The sequence below is a fragment of the Salvelinus alpinus genome, chromosome 6, assembly GCF_045679555.1.
Source record: "Salvelinus alpinus chromosome 6, SLU_Salpinus.1, whole genome shotgun sequence".
Classification (NCBI taxonomy): Eukaryota; Metazoa; Chordata; class Actinopteri; order Salmoniformes; family Salmonidae; genus Salvelinus; species Salvelinus alpinus.
This window is the reverse complement of record NC_092091.1, coordinates 6,439,143-6,446,870: the sequence shown is the minus strand read 5'-3', so window position 1 is coordinate 6,446,870 and position 7,728 is coordinate 6,439,143. Positions and strand designations below refer to the sequence as shown.

The following is a 7,728-nucleotide window of genomic DNA, read 5'->3' as shown; positions in this document are numbered from 1 at the left end:
TATTGTGTCTTCCCTGTAAAACATTTTAAAAATCAGAGATGATGGCTTGAATCACAAGATCTGTATCTTTCATTTGGTGTCTTGGACTTGTGATTGAATGATATTTAGATGCTACTATTTAATTGTGACGCTATGCTAGCGATGCTAATCAGTGTGGGGGGGGGAGGTGGGGGGTGCTCCCGGACCCGGGGTAGAGGCTCGTGAAAGGTTTTAACAAAGCTTTGATTATGACCAAAGTCTACAGTAGTGAAAAGTCTCTCTCTCTATTGTAACTTACCACAAATTGCCATCATAGCCTATCTACATGAATGTGTCCTGTCAGAGTCTTTTCCTCTCCGTTAACCGTTAGCTAGAAGTCTCGAGCCACAGCTGACGTAGACCACAATGAGCTACAAGTAGGACTGACGTCACTAGCGGTGCAGCAGCCTCTGCAGCAGCAGCCTCCCCCGGGTCCTAGTGCCCACCCGGTAACACGGTTAAGATGCGATGGAACGGTTGACGGGAAAACAACAAATCACAGAGAAAATATATTGACTGATGTATTGAATTGTTTAGGGTAGCTTTAGCTTTGGCTTGAATACATTCAGAAAATACTTGAAAACCAAAAGAAAAAAGAATAGTAGCCCTCCTCAGGAACCACAAAACCCTCACAGACCAACGTCTTCTTCTATGATATAATGGCCGTCCGTAAACCAACGTTAAAGGTGTATGGCGCCACCTACTGTGCTGGAGTGTGTTCAATCACGGTTTACACCATTTCTAAATCCTCCTACTGTCACGCCCTGGCCTTAGTATTCTTTGTTTTCTTTATTATTTTAGTTAGGTCAGGGTGTGACATGGGGGAATGTTTTGTGTTTTGTCGGTTTTGGGTGGTTATATGGTAAAGGGGGTGTTGGGTGTAGTGTATGGGTTTGTGTTGAGTGTATGTGTCTAGCTGTGTCTATGTTGGGTGTAGTTGTCTAGGAAAGTCTATGGTTGCCTGAATGGGTTCCCAATTAGAGACAGCTGATTTCTGTTGTCTCTGATTGGGAGCCATATTTAAGGTAGCCATAGGCTTTAGTTTGTTGTGGGTAATTGTCTATGTTGAACGTTTGTAGCCTGTGTACTACGTTTATAGCTTCACGGTCGTTTGTTGTTTTGATAGTTTGTAAATGTTTTGTTTTGTTTTTCCTTCTTCAAAATAAAAGGGAAGATGGCTTATTTTCCACATGCTGCGTTTTGGTCCGTCTCTCCCCCACACGATCGTGACACCTACCTAACTCAGAACTCCTGAGAAAATAAAAAAGAGTCCTACTAACTTCTAATAGACCATCCCCCATCCCCCAAATCCCTTCCAACCCCCCCCCCCCCCAATGCCGTCTAACCTCAATGACCCTACACTTCAATCTTTCCCTCTCTTCAACATCCTTACAACAATATAACAACACATGCTCCACCGTTTCATTGACCATACCCTCCAGACACAAACCATTCACATGCTGCCAACCAGATGTAAGGACCAGTTCAATGTACAATGTCCTAAACACAATCGAGTAAACACCACCTCTTCCTTCCTAATCTGACCTTTGAATCTTGGTCCACCGACCTTTAGAGGACATATAAATGCTGTCCCTTATGCTCAGAGTCCCATCTCTTCTGCCACACATCTATCAAAATGTCTCTGATCTTACATTTGGCCTCACCTCTACCCAGTGGAACATTAATATCAATTATATCTTGTTTCAAAGCTCTTTTAGATAACTGGTCTACAATTTAATTTCCTTCCACACCTGAATGTGCTGGGACCCTGCAAAATCTCACTACTACACCCATTCTTTCAATTCTCCATAATAACATTAACACCTACAACTGTCCAACCAAAACCACTGCCTTGTCTACTAGTATATTCCCAACAGTCATCTAGAACAGTAGCAGTGGGATGCTCAACCTCACAGGCTTTCAACCCAATAAGCTAATGACAATTTATTACACCGTATATCCAAAGGCATCTCACCTGCCTCCACTAGTAAGACACATACAGATGTTGATTTAAATGCACCAATACATATCCTTAAAGCTATATACTGGATTCTGTCCAGCTTCTGAAGACAAGTCTTTGATGCTGTTCCATAAACTATACACCTGTAATCAATTGTTGTCCTGATCAGAGCTCTATAAATATCCATCAAAGATTGTCTGTCAGCACCCCATTCATAACCAGAGACCCACACAACCAACTACCACGAAAGTGATGGAATGAGAGAGAGAGACATCGTTACAACACTACATAGACATAATATAACATTTCTTCTTCTTTGGAGTTTAACGGTGGTTGGCATCCAATAAGTTGCATTACCGCCCCCAACTGGACAATAATATAAATCTATTTTACTTTTTGATACAAATAATAAAACACCCTTCCAACTAACCCTATACTCGTTAAAAACCCACTACCCCATTCCACTACTTTGACCCTATCTGCTCCTGCACCATCCCAACTAACCCTACACTCATTAAAAACCCACTACCCCATTCCACTACTTTGACCCTATCTGCTCCTGCATCATGACAACTAACCCTACACTCGTTAAAAACCCACTACCCCATTCCACTACTTTGACCCTGTCTGCTCCTGCACCATGCCAACTAACCCTACACTCATTAAAAACCCACTACCCCATTCCACTACTTTGACCCTATCTGCTCCTGCACCATGCCAACGACCTGGGAGGACGGGACACCACCACTCAACACACCCTGGAACTCTTCTGAAGTCAAATCTCGTATGACCAAATACTTCTCTGGTTCTGAACTCTTCACCACACCTTCTACCTCACTTAACTCTCCCTCATTCATTTCCATTTCACCTCCAGAACTCAGTCTGGCGCACGACTCACTCTATTTGCACTTGAATTAAAACATTTGAAATGTCTCTATTCTTTTGAAAATAAATGTTGAGTAATGTTTACTGTTCATTCATGATTGTTTATTATCTACTTCACTTCTTTGGCATAGTAAAGATATGTTTCCCATGCCAATAAAGATCTTTGAATTGAATTGAGAGAGAGAGAGAGCTCCATGTTAATGTATAGGGGACATGAGTCAGTCATGGTTACTCATGGTTATGTGATGAGGTAGCCCCGCCTGCTACTTCTAAATCAGTGTCGGTCCAATAGGGAATGTCCTCTTGGTGTAATGGTCAAGATGTTGGTTTCTCCCACGGTAGATCTGGGTTCATATCCCGTCAGTTACATTAAACAGTCTATTCTCTGAAAGGGGTCCAGACAGCCTGTTCCCAACAGTGGGGTCAGTGGGATTGGATAGGGGCCCCTCTCTCTCTCTGTCTCTCTGACTGGAGGAGAGAAGTGAAATGGTGTGTCTCCTCTGGTCAACAATACTCACCTTGAAAGACTCCACAGCCTGTTGGAGCTCCTTCAGCTCCTTCTCTCTCTGCTGGACCTTCTGCTGACTCATCCCCAGCTGCCTCTGTGGAGAATCACTCTTCAATGAGCTATCAAGCTTTATTAGTCCAGTAGATCAACAGTATAGTCATGTGACATAGGACCCATAGAAGATAGGGATACAAATATTGAGGAAGAGTCTGTTTGATTGGGTGTTTGATAACGAATGATAATGGTGTTTGATAACGAATGATAATGGTGTTTGATAACAAATGATAATGGTGTTTGATAACGAATGATAATGGTGTTTAATAACTAATGATAATGGTGTTTGACTTGTTGGATTCTAGCTAGAAATATACTTATTCATGTTACAATACTATAATGTATTGATGACTTTACATGTATAAGGAATATATATGTTGGGGTCAATGAAGGGTGGATAGGAACTGGGTGTATGGAAAGTTACTGAGAGAGACAAGGGGAAGTGCTGAAATATTCTGTTCAAACATGTCATTGTTGAATATCAATGTTCCTAAAGAGGGAGACAAAGGGCAACTAGTTTCAGTCTCTGATAAGGCAGGCCAGCTACAGAACTAGAGAGGAGTCAGGAATTCAACAGACTAGTTAGTCTCTGATAAGGCAGGCCAGCTGCAGAACTAGGGAGGAGCCAGGAATTTAACAGTCTAGTTAGTCTCTGATAAGGCAGGCCAGCTGCAGAACTAGGGAGGAGCCAGGAATTTAACAGTCTAGTTAGTCTCTGATAAGGCAGGCCAGCTGCAGAACTAGGGAGGAGCCAGGAATTTAACAGTCTAGTTAGTCTATGAAAAGACAGGCCAGCTGCAGAACTAGGGAGGAGCGAATAATTCATCTCGAGGTCAAGCCACCACAACGACCGTCCTACTACAGTCCTATCTAACCCACAAAGGTTTAAGCATCAGACAGGGCCATGACTACACCAGTGAGAGGAACCAATTCAGTTCCTGCCTAGCAACAGAGATGTATTGGCTGTCTAGATGTGTAAGGAGATGGTCCTGCCTAGCAACAGAGATGTATTGGCTGTCTAGATGTGTAAGGAGTTGGTCCTGCCTAGCAACAGAGATGTATTGGCTGTCTAGATGTGTAAGGAGTTGGTCCTGCCTAGCAACAGAGATGTATTGGCTGTCTAGATGTGTAAGGAGTTGATCCTGCCTAGCAACAGAGATGTATTGGCTGTCTAGATGTGTAAGGAGTTGATCCTGCCTAGCAACAGAGATGTATTGGCTGTCTAGATGTGTAAGGAGTTGATCCTGCCTAGCAACAGATATGTATTGGCTGTCTAGATGTGTAAGGAGTTGATCCTGCCTAGCAACAGAGATGTATTGGCTGTCTAGATGTGTAAGGAGTTGATCCTGCCTAGCAACAGAGATGTATTGGCTGTCTAGATGTGTAAGGAGTTGGTCCTGCCTAGCAACAGAGATGTATTGGCTGTCTAGATGTGTAAGGAGTTGGTCCTGCCTAGCAACAGAGATGTATTGGCTGTCTAGATGTGTAAGGAGTTGATCCTGCCTAGCAACAGAGATGTATTGGCTGTCTAGATGTGTAAGGAGTTGATCCTGCCTAGCAACAGAGATGTATTGGCTGTCTAGATGTGTAAGGAGTTGATCCTGCCTAGCAACAGAGATGTATTGGCTGTCTAGATGTGTAAGGAGTTGATCCTGCCTAGCAACAGAGATGTATTGGCTGTCTAGATGTGTAAGGAGTTGATCCTGCCTAGCAACAGAGATGTATTGGCTGTCTAGATGTGTAAGGAGTTGGTCCTGCCTAGCAACAGAGATGTATTGGCTGTCTAGATGTGTAAGGAGTTGATCCTGCCTAGCAACAGAGATGTATTGGCTGTCTAGATGTGTAAGGAGTTGATCCTGCCTAGTAGGAGGTTATAATATATGTTCTTGTGTAATCATACATTGTCTTTGCAGCTGTATGACCCAGTGGGTGAATCAACTTGGTTTGAGTTTTTACTCCATCTGTTCAGAACCTAACAGACTTTATAAAATGGTGATACATTTGAAGAATCTGGGTTAACATATCTATATACTCAAGGTTTGTGTTCATATTTGTGGATCCATTTCATTTGAATTCTCTCATATTCAAACAGATTTAGTTCCTACTGTATCTTTAATTCTTTGTTTATCAGACAGTCACCAACAAGTTGTTCTGGTCTTACCTGTTTCTCAGTCCTCTCTGCTGCAGCTGACACTGTATCATGGCCTTTATGTTCATCCATCACACACTGATAACAGATACACTGCTGATCGGTACGACAGTAAACCTCCAGCAGTTTGTCATGATGAGAGCAGATCTTCTCCTGTAGTTGTGCGGTGGCTTTGACCAGCTTGTGCTTCTTGAAAGCAGGAGATTCATAGTGAGATTGGAGGTGAGTCTCACAGTAAGAGGACAGACACACCAGACAGGACATGAGGGCTTTTTGCTTTCTGGTCCCAGTGCAGAAATCACACGCCACATCTCCAGGTCCAGCATAGCACAGAGCAGGAGGGGGAGCAGCCTGGAGTCCTGTCTTCCTCAGTTTTTCCACCATCTCAGCCAACATGTTATTTTTCCTCAGATTAGGCCTTGGAGTGAAGGTCTCTCTGCACTGAGGACAGCTATAGACCCCTTTCAGAACATCCTGATCCCAGCAGCCCTCAATACAGATCCAACAGTAACTGTGTCCACAGGGGATGGTGACCGGCTCCTTCAGTAGATCCAGACAGACAGAACAACAGAACTGGTCCTGGTCCAGCAGAACTCCCTGCTGAGCCATTTTGACGGTTGTTCACTCTCACACAGACAGACGACACAGAGACTCAGATCAGTTTCGTTTCCACAGAAGAGAGTTTTTGGGAGGTATGGACTTTCTGGTTCTACCAGATAGGTGAGTTTAGAGAGAGGGAGGGGTTAGAGAGAGGGAGGGGTTAGAGGGAGAGAGAGAGACAGAGAGAGAGAGAAATGCATGCAACGTCGAGAAGGAGACAAAGATTTTTGTTCCTAGGTTAAATTATAGTTCCTTATTACATTTTATTTAATCAATTTTAGAAAAAGACTAATGTAACCAAATGTGGAAAAAGTCAAGGTGTCTGAAAAACTTCTGAATGCCCTGTAATGCCGTCTACAGTGCCTTGCGAAAGTATTCACCCCCCTTGGCATTTTTCCTATTTTGTTACCTTACAACCTGAAATTAAAATAGATTTTATGGGGGGGGTTGTATCATTTGATTTACACAGCATGCCTACCACTTTGAAGATGCAAATTGTTTGTTATTGTGAAACAAACAAGAGATAAGAGAAAAAAACAGTAAACTGGAGCGTGCATAACTATTCACCCCCCAAAGTCAATACTTTGTAGACCCACCTTTTGCTGTAATTACAGCTGCAAGTCCCTTGGGATATGTCTCTATCAGCTTGGCACATCTAGCCACTGGGATTTTTTCCCATGTTTCAAGGCAAATCTTCTCCAGCTCCTTCAAGTTGGATGGGTTCCGCTGGTGTACAGCAATCTTTAAGTCATACCACAGATTCTCAATTGGATTGAGGTCTGGGCTTTGACTAGGCCATTCCAAGACATTTAAATGTTTCTTCTTAAACCACTCGAGTATTGCTTTAGCAGTATGCTTTGAGTCATTGTCCTGCTGGAAGGTGAACCTCCGTCCCAGTCTCAAATCTCTGGAAGACTGAAACAGGTTTCACTCAAGAATTTCCCTGTATTTAGCATCATCCATCATTCCTTCAATTCTGACCAGTTCCCAGTCCCTCCCAATGAAAAACATCCCCACAGCATGATGCTGCCACCACCATGCTTCACTGGATGGTGTTCTCGGGGTAATTAGAGGTGTTGGGTTTGTGCCAGACATAGCGTTTTCCTTGATGGCCAGATTGATCATGATTACCAGAGTACATGCTTCCATATGTTTGGGGAGTCTCCCACATGCCTTTTGGTGAACACCAAACGTGTTTGCTTATTTTATTTTTAAGCAATGGCATTTTTCTGGCCACTCTTCCGTAAAGCCCAGCTCTGTGAAGTGTACGGCTTAAAAGTGGTCCTATGGACAGATACTCCAATCTCCGCTGTGGAGCTTTGCAGCTCCTTCAGGGTTATCTTTGGTCTCTTTGTTGCCTCTCTGATTAATGCCCTCCTTGCCTGGTCCGTGAGTTTTGGTGCGCTGCCCTCTCTTGGCAGGTTTGTTGTGGTGCCATATTCTTTACATTTTATAATTATGGATTTAATGGTGCTCCGTGGGGATCTTCAAAGTTTCTGATATTTTTTCATAACCCAACCCTGATCTGTACTTCTCCACTACTTTGTCCCTGAC

At 43.3% G+C, this 7,728-nt stretch overlaps 1 pseudogene; it reads right to left on the bottom strand.

Annotated features, from left to right (window-relative positions):
• Positions 1 to 2,946: 2,946 nt before the first annotated feature.
• LOC139577494 (E3 ubiquitin/ISG15 ligase TRIM25-like) lies at positions 2,947 to 6,325 on the bottom strand (annotated as a pseudogene).
• Positions 6,326 to 7,728: the final 1,403 nt, after the last annotated feature.